At 48.1% G+C, this 13,798-nt stretch overlaps 1 protein-coding gene across 1 annotated transcript in view; it reads left to right on the forward strand.

Annotated features, from left to right (window-relative positions):
* The first annotated feature begins 6,079 nt into the window (after positions 1 to 6,079).
* Positions 6,080 to 13,798, forward strand: part of LOC144149815 (equilibrative nucleoside transporter 1-like) — a 150,668-nt gene continuing 142,949 nt past the window's right edge. Inside the window, exon 1 of the mRNA XM_077681474.1 lies at positions 6,080 to 6,198. The gene's annotated coding sequence lies outside the window, so the exon portion shown is untranslated. The remainder of the gene's footprint in view (positions 6,199 to 13,798) is intronic.

The following is a 13,798-nucleotide window of genomic DNA, read 5'->3' on the forward strand; positions in this document are numbered from 1 at the left end:
CCGGCCGAAATGTCGCTCCGGAAGCCCTTCAAGCTGGACGCGAAAAACACCGGCCAAATTGTCGCACCAGGAACCATTTAAAATGGAAACAGAAAAAAAAAGCTCTTGCTTGCACCTGTGGTAATTCAAATACATGTACGATTGTATATTAAGGCGAAGCTGTCTGTGCCTCACGGATGGTGTCAGGCGCTTCGGTGCACTAACTGGCGAGGGCCCTGGGAACAGCAGCGCGGAAATATAAAGAACGTGCCGCGCGGCGCTTTCAAACGCCGCGCATTCTGAGAAAGGCCGCGCCTGCTCGCACCGGATGTCCTAAGGCCACCACATGGGGATGGACCCTGACGAAGAGGACTCGCTTTTCCCCCTTCCTCGGCCCTCTGCGGCAAGGGAAATGGAAAAGGAAGACAGACAGACGCGGTCCGGGCGCCGGAGCTCTCGGCCCGTCGTCTTTGGGCTCCACCGAGCACTGTTTCTTAGCCGCCCCGCTGGGCTGTAAATAAATGTATACAGTTTTGTATCGGAGGCTGAGTTTGTCGGTTGAGGATACCCGAGGTCAGATCCTCAGTGCTGCTGCGACTTGGAGGAGAAGCCCCGGGGAAAAGAACATCGCGAAGATAACTGATGGTTACCGTCCCGTCACTAAAGCGCACGGGAGGAAAGTCAACTTTACACAACGGGTTTTACAAAACGATGAAGCGGTGAAGCGAAAGCCCATCAAGCGCCTCAAAAAAAAAAAAAAAAAAAAGAAAGAAAGAAAAGAACGCTTCCCGTGGTCGGAATCGAATCTCAGTCCCTCGCGTTGTGAAGCCGACGTCTATCCGATTGCACCATTCCGACACGGTCGACGATGGTTTGGATTTTGGACTTCGACTTTGACTCAGGTTTCGTGGGAGAAAGCTTCGCGTTTTAACAATAGGTATTTTTAAAAAAGGGGCTTTGATTTCCTTGTTAACGTCAACCGATACGTTTTTTTCCAGAACCTAGCTTTAGACAACTTCGCTGTAAAAGAAATTCTAGGACATCATTTTAAAAGCATTAGTGTTGAATTGTGGAACGTGGAACAATATCCCGGTACTGTGGGCGGCGCCATGTGTCAAAGGTGCCGGTGGTGTATAATAAGATTCACAGTCTATAGTCGCACGGATGGACTGTGAATCGTATAAACTGTAAATCGTATGTTAAATGTGTAAACAATTGTCTTGTGGATGGTAGCTCGTTGTTTGCATGCACTGCAATGACGTCCTGTCTACATCATAGAGTTTCTTACTATGTACACTAGACAGGAATTTGGCGCTAGCGTCTATGCGGCTCATATCAAGGCCGTCTGTGTAGTCCTGGGCCGCCAGTTTACCATGCGCTCGCCTTAGTTTCGTCATTGGCTTGAATATTCGAACACCGTGCCACAAAAACGCAGGGAAAATGTGTGTTATTATGTAAGCGGAAAATAAAACAGGCTATTTTAAAGCTAAGAAAAAAAGGAAGTAAAGCGTATTTGTGCACGCATGGTTGTGCCTACTATTCTCCGGGCCAAGATGGCAGTTAACAACAATGTTTATATTTTGGGGGGAAACTCATTAGAGACTCTTATTTTGTTAATTTTAAAATTATTTGAAATAGGTTGTTTGAAGAGTTTGGAAATGTTTTTGAGCATGCCTATGAAAACGTCGCTTCGTGATGAACCGGTGCATCGACCGTCAGCTACAAATTAACAGACTTGTTGCTGAGCGAGTTGGTTCATACATGAAGAAAAAACAAAACGTGGCGTTATACAGTAGTGGACAAAGACAAGATAGGACGGATACAGGCGCCCATATCTGTCGTATCTTGTCTTAGCCGAAGTACGTTTGGTTTCTTTTTTTTTTCGTCAGCTACACTTTCGCGGCGGCATATTACCCAGTCAGTCATACGTTCCTTCGGTCTCGGCATGACCAACGTCAGAGGCAATCACGCACTGCCTGCTCTTTCACCAAACACGCAGTTGCCACGACTCACGGCTACCACAGTAGCTCGTAGACGTGTTAATGCGCTGTGAATAAAGCAAATCCCCGAAATCGCTTAAGAATCCGATTGTCATGTGAAGCCCAAGCCATAAGCAGGGGTGTTCCCATGACCCCCCACTACGACATGGATTCCCAGGTGCAGTTTCCTCTCTCTTTACTGAGAAACTCTATGGCCTTCAGCGGCACGTGTCGAGCGTTACGCATGTGTCCTTTTATTATAGTCATCATCGTAATCTTGTCTTACTTTGCGACGTTTTCTTCCTCTTTAAGTTACTGCGACGAAGAGGTCTGGTCATTCGCCATTGTTAGTCATTACTCCGTTGGGCTGTTCTAGCGGCCCTACGATTGTCGTAGTGTACAGGAAGACGTAACTGCACATGTGAAACACAGCCCAGGGCATGCTCTGATCTTACTGAAGATCAACGAATGAAAAGGTTCATACACACGTTAGCACGGGAACATGCTCTGCTACCCGCCTAAACGTTTTCTGTATAGCATTTGTGTGCCTTTTTTTTATTTTTTTTTTTTTTGCAATGAACACCGGATTTCCGACCAACACGGTTAACTATTCCTTTCGCTTTTACAAAGCGCGGCAAAGGGCCAGTTGCAAATGTATCTTTATTCGAGGGGTAATGTAAGGAGTCTTGAGTAAAACCTTATATAAAATCAGGCTAACCGAAAATGAATATGACCATGTTTCAAACAAGCTTCATACGTATAGCAGCGGCGCCAGTATTTAAGGCGAACGCATATCAGCCTACGCGAAAAAAGCGTTCAACAGCCTTGTCAGGTTGTTGAACGCGTTGTTGATTTGGCTATCGCCAAATTCGCTGCGAGCTGACCATGATAAATCGCGGTCCGCGAGTAAAACGAACGTTCCCGATGTGTTCTATTGCCACACGGTCACCATTGAAGTTGGCGGCCGTGCGAAACATGGAGTAGAACCACGGAATTTTCCAGGAGGCAAGAGGAGTAAGCAAGGGACTGAGTGTCTAGTTTACTCGAACGTTTACTCATTTACTTGTCCAGAAGGCAAGAGAAAGAACCGAGAAAACGAGCGGCCAGTTTACTCGAACGTTTACTCGTTTATTCCCCCAGGAGGCAAGAGAAGGAACCCAGGGAGCGAGTGGCTAGTTTACTCGAAAGTTTACTCGTTTACTTGCCCAGAAGGCAAAAGAAGGAACCGAGAAAACGAGCGGCCAGTTTACTCGAACGTTTACTCGTTTATTCCCCCAGGAGGCAAGAGAAGGAACTCAGGGAGCGAGTGGCTAGTTTACTCGAAAGTTTACTCGTTTACTTGCCCAGAAGGCAAAAGAAGGAACCGAGGGAGCCAGTGGCTAGTTTACTCGAACTTTTACTTGTTTACTCGCGCAGGAGGCAAGAGGAGGAACCGAGGGAGCGACAGGCTAGTTTACTGGAACGTTTACTCGGCTAGTTTACTCGAAATCTCCAGTCTTCCTTGCCAAGCTTATATGTTTCAGGGAAAGTACGACGAGCGAATTGTTTGGAAGACAGGCAATAACCCAATTAGACAATCAACAGATAGGAAGATCACGCGCTGTACGTTTGCATCAGCTGATTTCGGCGGGACTTCCGGCTGCTGTTCGGGATTTCGGATGGTTGCGTGGCTGGGAAGTTCTCCCGACGTGTGACCGTCTGGCGAGATTCCGCATTGTGCATTCCGCACGGTGTCCGCACTATACGCTCACACTGAAACATTAGAACATGCTTTGTTTCAGTATCGTGTAGCGGCAAGAGAGACAGAATCAACTTTACTGAGCTCGAAAATTCGATGGTGCGCGCAGGCACCAGACGGGGTGGTTTCCTATTCACGGGACCCATATGTCTCCAGCAACTCCTGGCCCCTAACCGTCAGTGCTAGCTGAGTTGGCAGGGTGGGGCTGGAAAACAAAGTCTCCCATCGCTCGGGGGGTTGGGGATTGGGGGTGTTGGGGGAAAGGGAGGTGGGGGGTTCTTGAGGTCTTTGCACCCGGCTATGATGTGTGCCAGAGTGCCTCTTTCCGTTTTGCAGAAAGGGCAGAATGTGTCGTACATTCGGTGTAACAGAACGGGATGCGCTAGCGATCCCGCCTGCGTGCGCCGCAGGATCGTTTGCTGTTGCCTGGTTAACTGTGGGTGCGGTTCGGGAAGTTTGCACCTCGCGTTTCTGTACATCTGAGTAATGTCTTTAAAGCACGTCACGGGATACAGTAGCTCAACCGGCTCGTCCTCGGCCCGGATGGACAGTTCTCGGGCGTGGTGGTCGGCGAGGGCGTTGCCTTCCACCTTCGAGTGAGCCGGTACCCACACGAGCTCGATGGCTCGTCCCGGAGGCTTGTGCTTGGAGAGAATGGCTCGCGCCGCGATAGAGATCACTCCCATTCGGAAGCTGCCGTAGGCTGACTTTGAATCTGTGACCACGGTGTCCACGCTCGGTTGCACGAGCGCGAGTGCCATGGCTCCTTCTTCCGCAACGGCTGGGTCTGTCGTCCTCAGCGACGCGCTGACGATCAGCTTGTCGATGGACGTGGCTACCCCCGTTGCTCGGTCGTCGTGATTTCTGAGAGAGGCGTCCGCGTAGAGTACCCTAGGGTTCTGCTCCAGCTGTCGAGCCAGGGCCTTGGCTCGCGCGGTCCGCCTCCCTTCGCTCTTCCCCGGTTGCACGTTTCTGGGGAGTGGCTTGATTTGAATGGCCTCTTTCCACTGCTCGGGAAGGGCTGCCTTGGTTGGCAGTGGTTCTATCTGCCATCCCATTTTCCGCAGGACGACCCGGCCGTGCTCCGTTTGGCTTAGCCGTACCCTTTGGTTGGACAGGTGAGCCTCGATCAGCTCCTCCACCGTGTTGTGGACACCCATGTCCAGCAGTTTCTGCGTGGACGAGTAGATTGGCAGGCCCATTGCCTGCTTGGTTGCTTTACGCAGCATCGTATTCAGGGTGTCTCTGTTTGCCTTCGTTAGTTGGAGGTACGGGGCAGAGTAGGTCACCCTCGACACGACGAATGCCCGCACTAGGCGCATTGCGTCGTCTTCCTTCAGGCCTCTGTTACGGTTTTGAACTGTATTAATCAGGCTGTTCGGACTCACACTTGCAATGAACACACGTTCTTATGATGTGTTGGTGAACTTTGTGATGTGTGCTGGTGCTTTTGTATAGTGGAGAAAATGGTGGTGCTGCGTGTCTTCGAGCCCGGCCGCAACGGGCGATGTTCCCACTGGTGTGGCGTGTACGGTCGATTCAGATGAGTCACTTGAAGCACGAGTTGGGAGACACGAGTTGGCAATAGTGCGTAACCAAATGAGCCAAGGCAGCAGTTTTAGCAGTTCGCATTGGTCTTGTTCATATATTCTTCTGGTTGATGCATCTTTCCCTTGTTTTTGGGCGGTCGATATAATAGACTGAACCGCCGCGGTGGCTCAGTGGCTAAGGCGTTGTGCTGCTGAGCACGAGGCCGCGGGCTCGATTCCCGGCCGCGGCGGCCGCTTTTCTGATGGAGGCGAAAACCGAAAACGCCTGTTTGTCGATATTTCGGCGCACGTTACAGATACCCAGGAGGTCAAAATTAGTCCAGAGCCCTCCACTACGGCGAGCCTCATAGCCCGGGTGTAGCTTCGGCGACTAAATCCGCCAAAATTTGCAAAGAAAGACATTGGTAGAATCGACTCCCAGACCGACAGACCAAAGGTTGCACGTTTACATATCCCGAGAAAGACTATCCTCTTTAGAAGGATTGATTGATTGTATGGTTTAACGCCTATACGCACGCAGGCGATGAGGCGCGCCGTAGTGGAGGGCCCCGGATTAATCTTGACCACCCGGGGATGTTTAACGTGCGCCGAAATCTTGATCACACGGGCGTTTTCTCCATTAGAAGAGGGGGGGGGGGTGGGGGGGCTGACCAACTTTGGAAGGTACAGCTGAAAAACCCGATACAAAAGGCAGTGTGTTCGAAGGATGCAACGGGTCACTTACAATGGGCTTGCGGCGTACCCTTTGCGGTAAGAGCAGCAGAAAAAGTCTGATAAGATAAGCAGCGCTTATCGAAGGCCGGATGTCACACGCTCGAACTATGTATGACCGATGTGTATGAACGTCGGTGAGTTTGTGTCGTACGGTTGGATACAAAGAAGATCGGCGGCGAACCCTCAAAGTCATTAATAGGCGTCCCTGTCTCCTTGTTGCGAAGGGCATCTTTTTGGGGTAAGTGCGAACGTCATTTTGCTTTCCATTAGCGAATGCACACTACAACTCTGAACACAGCTACGAGTGCATGTAACCGCATTATAGCGGAGCGGAAGTTGTGTCATAAAACGGAAGTGGACAAAATCAGCGCCATCCCGCCCATTGTTATTTTGATTGATTGATTGATTGATTGATTGATTGATTGATTGATTGATTGATTGATTGATTGATTGTAGGGTTTAACGCACCGACGCTACGCAGGCGATGAGGCGCGCCGTAGTGGAGGGCTCCGGATTAATTTTGACCACCTGGGGATCTTGAACGTGCGCCGAAATCTCGTACACACGGGCGTTTTTGCTTTTCGCCTCCATCAGGAAAGCGGCCGCCGCGGCATTGTTGTTTTGTATGTATTCGGGCTATAGCAACATTTAATATGAAAACATATCGACCAGCCCAGCCTGTTTTTTTAGTAATTTCTAATTCATTCAGTCGGATTAGAACCAACGTGTACTACCAGAAACACATTAATCAATGCCAGTGGGCATAAAAAGTCTTATCGGAGAAAGAGAGCGAGACAAGAAAGAGCGATTTACTGGTGAGGTCAGTTCCAATCAAAGGAGCGGCCGGCTACTGTAAACTTTTAAACATTGAAATGGCATGGTTACGGTGCTTAGGAACACTTCGGAAAAAAATACATTGGAATGAACATAAATACTGACATATCAAGTGTTCGTCCAGTGTACGAAATACTGTATATGGCTTTTAAACCTACCTATAGTTTACTGTGTTGTTACAGATATGCCACACACATATAACACACTCACACCTGCTCACTGGATGTTCAAGAAACCTGTGTAGCGGGTGTGGGAAGGGCCTATCCGTAGTCCACATCCTAATAACAAGCAAGGCATATTTGACACAGCACGACATAAACATTTCCGTGAATTCTACAGATGACAGATTCCACTGCACCCATCACACTTTTCAGCTGACTAATCAATGTTTTCTAGTCAACGTGTCCCGACGTTTTTAGCTGAGATAAAATTTCTGCAGCTCTTGTCATATCACGCGTAATCATCCTGGCCCGATAAAACAGTCATCCGAATCGTCTCTTGTTTCGTTTCACTTTGCTTTACTCATAGGTTTTAGTATTTACCCTTGTATCACTTATTAAATAACTCGTTCTTTGGCGCTCTTTGCCCATGTTGGCCTTACGCCATTTAACATCAACCATCACCATCAGTTTACTCTGTTAGATTTCGGAGTTGCAATAACATGTGTCTCTGGACGCTTTGTTACTTCATGCAGGTGTATATGGATGTATAGATCTTGCAAGAGCATGTGTACATGTTATGTACACATTGAGTAAGATTAAGTAAGCGTATTCTGACTTAATTTATAAGCGAATCTTTGGAGGTTGAATTTCAGTGAATCTATTCAAGCTCAAAGGATCAGGGTATTTGAATCTCGTTTAGCTACAATATATGGGGAACCTTAAGTTAAACAAATCAGCACTTTAGCTATGTAAATCAACGTGTTAGAGAGTAAACTCATTTTCGTATCACACGAATTAGGCAAAAATATTGATTAGTAGTTTATCCGCCCCTATTGCGCTTCGCCTCGCCGCAGTCTTTGCCTCAACGTCTATTTAATTGATGAAATCTAACCAATTTTTCGTTCATTAGTTTCACGCACTACTTCTTAGTGGAACCATCTTTCGTCAAATATAGTGGAAGTAACCAGAATTACCGGAGAATTGCAGTCGCCGGGGAATTGCAGGATGTAGCCAAAAAATTCGCCATTTTTTATGTAAATATTTGAAAAAGAGCCAGAAAAGTCGCCATTTTCCACGAGGCGATGCTAGTAAGTACTTTTTGATTACCTTCGGGGATAAAATGCTGAAATTCTGTGAAGAGAAAACCGGATCACGAATTTTATTCTTTTGCTGTGGTGCCGCAAAGCGACAGCGGTTGATCACTGTCTGCGAAAAAAGTTAAAATATGCAGGTTTACGGGAAGCATTCAAAGAATATGAAAGGCTTGGAATGGGCGTTTGCTGCGCACCATATTTTAGCTCTTTCGCTGCCTCTTTACATTCGTGTGCCTATAGTATGCATCGTCATACTTACTTCCCACGACTCGGCGCGACATCTCAAGCTCACGTAAACTACTGAATCATTTCACTTTAAACCGATGGCGTTGCTTGAAAGCCTTGACGCGGTTCGTACCTCAGGTGCACGATACTGAAAAAAGCGGGGAAAATTTCAATTTGTGGCGGTAAGTAGCGCTGTGCAGTGGTGCGTTTGAGTGACTGATCGGTTGGGACCAGTTGTAGGCTTTGCCAGATAACCGTCATCTGCCTTTCATTTGGTTCATTTCGTGTTTTTTTTATGTCTCTTTCCTTCTCTTCCCTTAGTTTTTCATGTATATTTTCTTGCGAATTGAAATCGCGCAGTTGTTTATCAGCGCTTGTGTCGTCTGTTACTTCCTTAGTCCCGTCTTCAGCGCCGTTTTCAAAAGGGTTCTTACTGGAGGGAAAGAAGAGATGGGTGAGGAAACTGTGATCAGCGCACTGAAACCGAAGCCCGAACCCCAAATCATTCGACACACTTGGAGCAGCGGGCGCACAGGTAACGCAGACGCCTGTTTAAGTGACCCCCACATCACTCGTCTGTGCAAATGATTTCTTTTTGAACGAGGTGTACGTCATTACGTATTGCTTGGTTAATTGTTAAAATTTATTGTTTTCTATTATGAATTCAGGGTCCCGTTGCAGTGTTTTTAACTATGCGAACACCGTCTGTATTACTGTAACAGTTGCCCGTGAACACCTGTAAACCGAAACTGGCTGCGCCGGTGGGCTACAGCCGCAGCAAACATAACTGCAAAACGTCAAGCTTCTTGACGGTATTACAAACTGATACGGAGAATGTATAACTGTGGAATCCGTCGACCGCCAGGGACGAGATTAGAGTGTCGGGGGGAAGACAGGAGCGACCATCCAGGGCTGCGTTTAATAGAACAACTCTGTGCCATTGTAGAGGCTGTAGAGTTTACTGCCACGAGGCAGCAAAGTGCTAGGTGGGTTGTCTGCTCAGACTCTAAGCCAGAACGTCTGCTCCAATCAAATATTCAGGCCAGAAGTGGGTACCGAATAATGGCTCTTACGATTGCGGGACATCTTCAAACAGCCCGTGATAAAGGGCATGTCGTAGACTTCCAATGGGTACCCAGCCACAGCGGCCTAAAAGGAAATGAGACAACCGACAGACTCGCCAAACAGGGGCACGACGACGGCGACGAGCTCACCGTTCCTCTCCTCGCTGATATGAGTACGGAAGCTGGGTGAGCAACGGTCCGCAGAGGTGTGGTTTGACGAAGACACGAAGCGGTCATTGCTGTACGCAATAGACCCAGCCTTACAGTTCCGTTTGAACGTGGAGCTACCACGAAATGTAGAAACTCTGCTTCACCGTATGTGACTCGGTGTGGCTTATACAAAGTCGTTTCTGTTCCGAACTATCTGTGCAAACTCACCATCCTGTGCATGCGGAGCGCCCGAGGAAGATGTTTCCCACGTGATGCTAGACTGTCCATTATATTCACGACAAAGACGTGAACTTTCCAACAAACTCCTGTTGGATAATCGTCGTGTGGTGTGCTTAGCATCTCTACTAAGACCATGGCTTGATGCGGGTCTTCAAAATAAGGTTGTTCGTGCCCTGATTGTGTTTTTTTACCTCTACAGCAATAGCGACAAAGTATTAGGTGACGGTTTAGCTTTTTACCGTGACTCAGTGAGCACCAACCCGGGAGGACATTTTATTGACAACTATTAGTATTCACGAAATTGTTGTGCACTGTGGAGTTGTATAGCCGAGTCAATGACCCTGTATTGCCATTAGCCGGGAGCACATTCACTTCCAACCTCTCCAATCAATAAAGCAGTTAAACCACCATCACCATGATTCGGAAGGTGAAGAGGACGAAGCAATGCATGCGCCTATGAAGCACGGCACATGACGACGATGATGCCAGCCAAGGGAGGTTGGCCGGAGGCCATTAAAGATACTTGTTTGCAGGAAAATCTTTTAACGCGAAGCTCTCTTATGCCGGGATCCACCAAAATCTGACTGACGTCATATCCGTCACGGAAATGACATCGCTAGAAAAAGTTCAATTGACGCGGCTGCGCCAGGATTCGAGCCTAGATCTCCGCCGCCGCAATGGGCGGGGAGGTGGGGGGGGGGGGGTGAGGCGCTTTACGAACTGGACTATGAGCTGTAGTGCGGACACCTGTGAGAACGCGCCATATATATTTCCTATAACCTTTACCATTTAGGTGGTGCTGCCATCTACGAGAGGTGAAGCGAAGTAGTGCATCACGATGCTAATGAGCGCCAACAGTTGGCGCCAGCTGAGCTCGTCGCAACGCAACCATCTGCCGTACACTCAACGTAGCAGGAACGCAGTGGTCGCACATTTGCCAAAGCGACGCGCCAGCAGGTCGTCGCTCACCGAGCCCACCTACAAGACAGTCCCGCAAATCATGCTCTTTCGCTGCAGCGGACCGTGACTTCAACAAACGATTCGCTGGCAACTCGTTCGGTTTCGTTCGCATGGTTTGCGAGCGCGTGTGGTTTCATTCGGGCTTACGCAGTGCTCCGGCGTGTGCAACCAAGCGTCGAAGCCCTCATTCACACAGCCGTTTTTCACCCCGTCACGTCACCGTCACGTCAGCGTCTTCCGTCATGGGCGACGGTTTCTCGGGCGATTTCTCGCCGAAAGCGGTGCGACGGTGACGGGAGGCGGAGCTCTACGTTTCCGTCCCGTCAACGCGACCAGACCATGCCCCGAGGTAAACCAGCTAATCAGAAAACATGTTTTTACGGCTAAATTTAGCGAAAAGCTAGCACAAGCCATTTTCTTTACTTTTCTGATTAAGCACGCTCAATTCTAGGCTAAATAGATCACTAGGCAGACGACCCTGTACTCTGACGGAGAGCTCCAGTACGAACGCTACTCCGTTTACGTCTCTGTCGCTTTTTCTTGACGTGTCGGTGCCGTGACGGAGAAGGTGACGGCTGTGTGAATGAGGGCTAATGCTAATAAGTCTGACGGTGCCATACCGACGAAATATAAATAGCGGTGTGCAAGTTCATATCGATGCAGAATAAACATTCAACTGCTCCTGTGGAGGCAAATTTCACTTTCATAATTTACCGATTCCTATGAAAGAGGTATCAACCACGTGTTCCTTTTGCAGGTCGTTCCGTCACAACAGGCTGTTCTGATGAAATTAAATTAAAAAAAAGCCAGGTATGGTTGGGTCACATTTGATTAGGTTACGTTGAAATCAATTTTAGATCGGCCATAGGTTATGTTAGGTGGTGTTTAGGTTTGCTTGAGATACATTATGCCACGTTCAGTCAGCCTTTTTATGTAGGTGACGCGAAGAAACGACTCGCAAGCAGACTCTCCCCTGGCCGGCTGCACCAGGCCGACAACGATGTAGCTCTGATCTGCTGAAAGAGATTCTACAAGAACTGTTTATGAAACGCCCATCGAGGTTGGTGCTTTCCACCATCCCGATGCAAAAAATCAATCAATCAATCAATCAATCAATCAATCAATCAATCAATCAATCAATCAATCAATCAATCAATCAATCAATCAATCAATCAATCAATCAATCAATCAATCAATCAATCAGTCAATCAATTATTAAATGAATCAATCAGTTCATCAATAGATTAATTAATTAATTAATTGATCGCTGAGGCTTCTTTCTAAAGTTCTCCCTCGCCTTACAGGGATCACATGAAGACCATAAGTGAACGTCGACCGCGCCAATTTCTGTGCGTTCAATAGCAGACGAGAATTCACCAGATTTGCCTGAAAATGCAAAGCTGTTTCGCATTTTGAAACCTGCGCTAAACAAAGCGACGACCGCATATCGCTCCCGGTTAACCAGCCCGTTTAAAAGTGAAATTTATCGCCAGCTGCGGAATGTCTGTACAGCTGGTCCAGGGGAGCCGCCGAACACATGGCTGTCGCAGGTGTTGTTTTGCAATTAGGAGCGGAGACGATATCCATTCAAACGAAGAGCTCGTGCAAAGGCGGTCGAGATTTTATTCGTGGTCACACCTACTTCGGGAAAATTGTGTTGAAGAAACGGTTACACTATTCGATTATGCAGCTCTAAAGAGGCGTTGACAATACGCGAGAGACGCATAATTGTATAATCTTGTGGCACGCTGAGACATCATTACATCTTAAAAAGGATCCCAGAAGCATGCCCGTAGACTATCGTTCCATGGAGAAAGCTCCACTGCACATGATAGGCTATTTTCCATCAAAGTGGCCTAGCACGGCCAAGTATTGCTGGGCTCGACTCCGGTCCCTGCGAAGGTGCCACGTCCCCGTAGAAAGCGCTGCATTCCCCACCCGCACTCCCCCTTTCCTTCCGCTTCCCAAAACGGGCCTCTGGCCTCCCTCACCTGTAAGAGTGCTACTACTACTACTACTACTACTACTACTACTACTACTACTACTACTACTACTACTACTTGTTGTACGTCGAGTGACTATTGCTCTTGGATGGTGGTGTTGGTGGAAAACATTTATTTCCCTTTTTTACAAAAGAGAGATAGGGACGGCCTGAAGGGCAGACCCTTTAAGATGTCAAGGAGGGTCCCTATATCCCTGTGGCTTCCGCGGCGGCACGGGCCCTAGCCACGAGAGCACGTTGGGAGCATATGTGGCTGAAGATGCCTAAACGGTTTTTAGCGAAGCTTATATGGCTAGGAACGTTCCACGTATTTTTCAAGTCACAGAACAACAACGAAAAAATTCTGAAGAAATTCAGAGAATTACCTACTAATGCGTAGCATTCTTACGCCGCCTGTCTTGAGTGTGAGTTTTTTTCAGCTACGTTTCTGGTTTTTTCTCTAAATTCTGTTTGGCCAATCACCCCCAATTACGCTAATATAACGATTACAGGCGAAACTTTCGCGAAATGTTCAACATTGTGGAAATGCCATGCGCTATTAGACGTTTTGCCATTTTCCGTATTTTTTTTAATATTTGTTTGTTATTTTTTCAATTGTTCAATATTTCGCTCGAACAAGTATATCCATTTACGCTATTATAATCATTACAGCTGGAAGGTTCGCGAAATCTGCACTTTTGTGGAAATGCGGGGCGTTATACACTCTCCTGGCTGTTGGGGGTACTCGGCAGAATGCTACGCATTAAAATATTGGCGCAGCTTGCATTAGTGGTGCAAGGCTGTAGAAACAGCCGAGCTGGCGGCCCCTCTTCGTTCGTAGGAGAACCCAGCTGCTGTACCTCACATCGATTCCCGAACTAACTTCCCGCTGAAAGTTCTCCCTGACTGGCAGGCCCGGATCGTTTTGTCCGCAGCCTTTCACATCTCTCCCAAAGTGGACCGCTTAGCACGCGCTAGAACCGGCAGGAACCGGCTTCGCCAACTCGGCGTTTGTGCTCCCCACTTCAGGAGCGAGCGCACGTGAACAGGCGAGAATAACAGCACGCCAGAGATCACGCCACGAACGCTGGGCACAGTGTTCTGAAAGGTCGAGCTGGGAGACGCAGGG

The sequence above is a fragment of the Haemaphysalis longicornis genome, unplaced genomic scaffold (assembly GCF_048455015.1).
Source record: "Haemaphysalis longicornis isolate Haplotype H1 unplaced genomic scaffold, Haemaphysalis longicornis Haplotype H1 scaffold_8, whole genome shotgun sequence".
Classification (NCBI taxonomy): domain Eukaryota; kingdom Metazoa; phylum Arthropoda; class Arachnida; order Ixodida; family Ixodidae; genus Haemaphysalis; species Haemaphysalis longicornis.